We start from the raw sequence: 2076 nt of genomic DNA, 5'->3' as shown, positions 1-2076 counted from the left end.
AATGACGAATGGTAGTGAAATTATAAAAAAAAAATTATGTGTGCATCTATTGAAAATCTACGGCGGCGTATTAGGGCCACTACAAAATTTTATTTATCTTGTGCGTACAAGTTAGTATCTTGTACGTACAAGTTAGTATCTTGTACGTACAAGATATTATCTTGTACGTACAAGTTAGTATCTTGTACGTACAACTTAGTATCTTGTACGTACAAGTTAGTATCTTGTACGTACAACTTAGTATCTTGTACGTACAACTTAGTATATTGTACGTACAAGATAGTATCTTGTACGTACAAGTTAGTATCTTGTACGTACAAGTTAGTATCTTGTACGTACAACTTAGTATCTTGTACGTACAACTTAGTATCTTGTACGAACAAGATAGTATCTTGTACGTACAAGTTAGTATCTTGTACGTACAAGTTAGTATCTTGTACGTACAAGATAGTATCTTGTATGTACAAGATAGTATCTTGTACGTACAAGTTAGTATCTTGTACGTACAACTTAGTATCTTGTACGTACAAGATAGTATCTTGTACGTACAAGTTAGTATCTGTACGTACAAGTACAAGTTAGTATCTTGTACGTACAAGTTAGTATCTTGTACGTACAAGATAGTATAATGTTGAAACTCTCGGTATTAAAGGCTGTGGCTGGTTTACGTCACCATGGTATCGCATGAAGCTATACGTGTATTACGTATCCTTTGTTTAAGCCAAAGGGAAAAAAGAATATCTTGCGACATGTTGTGGAGTTGTAATGCTGTGATAAGTTTCCGAACATATATATGTAAATGTTTATAACAGAGTATTAACTATTATTTGACAATAATTGATGCGTGTATATATGTCTAATAAACACAAAAACATATATGAAATAATTTGTTTTGCTTTTGTTTTCTGTGCAATCAGTAAATCATTCGAATTAGGGCATAATGCCTCAGATTGTTTTCGGAGGCAGTTAATCATTTTCAATACTACTATCTGAAGTAAAATAAATTCTCAAACTTTTCCAATAATGGCACAAGTGTGAAGTATTTAACTTTTATTACTGAAGAAAAATTACGAATTTGTTTGCTCCTCTTTTTAATAGATAAAACTTATCATTCATCGGAAATGTATCATATCCATTTTATCACTAAATGTATCTTATCTATAAAACAAGCGACTATACAGTTTCCCTCGAAAGGAACTATACAGTGTCAGTTTCAAAATAATGCAAGTGACTATACAGTTTCAACTCATAATTCGGCAATTTCAAACTACGATTGGGAAAATGATATTGTCCTCATTAATATATATCTATATTTTTAATATTGTCAAATAATTTAATAAACCTGTGATCGTACTAAGCAATGCAAAGTAGACCGACTATCTTTAATTACGAAAAATATCAGGCGGGTGACTCAATTCTGCGGTGATAAACAGCAGTTCAACTCAACTTGTATGTACAAAATACTAAGTTGTACGTACAAGATACTATCTTGTACGTACACGATACTATCTTGTACGTACAAGATACTATAAGTTGTACGTACAAGATAGTAACTTGTACGTACAAGATACTAACTTGTACGTACAAGATACTAAGTTGTACGTACAAGATATATCTTGTACGTACAAGATACTAACTTGTACGTACAAGATACTAACTTGTACGTACAAGATTCTATCTTGTACGTACAAGATACTAACTTGTACGTACAAGATACTAACTTGTACGTACAAATACTATCTTGTACGTACAAGATACTAACTTGTACGTACAAGATAAATTAAATTATATAGTGGCCCTAATACGCCGCCGTAAAAATCTTTGGTCCAGACCCTTTTAATTAGCATAAAACATTAATAATATATACAAATGTTCTGGCACTTCCGTTATGTCATTCTGATCATCATCTATAATTAAAATGTTTACAACTGGAACTGTTTTTGGATTTTTTTAGGAAAGTTTGCACATATATCCTGCATTGACCGAACTCAGAAATGGCTGCTGAATAAATCAATACCTACTGAGAAGCAAACAACTCCACATGCCGGTTACATTATAATGGTCTGTACCAGTCTA

Source organism: Argopecten irradians, chromosome 3 (genome assembly GCF_041381155.1).
Source record: "Argopecten irradians isolate NY chromosome 3, Ai_NY, whole genome shotgun sequence".
In the NCBI taxonomy this organism is placed as follows: domain Eukaryota; kingdom Metazoa; phylum Mollusca; class Bivalvia; order Pectinida; family Pectinidae; genus Argopecten; species Argopecten irradians.
This window is presented reverse-complemented; position numbering follows the sequence as displayed.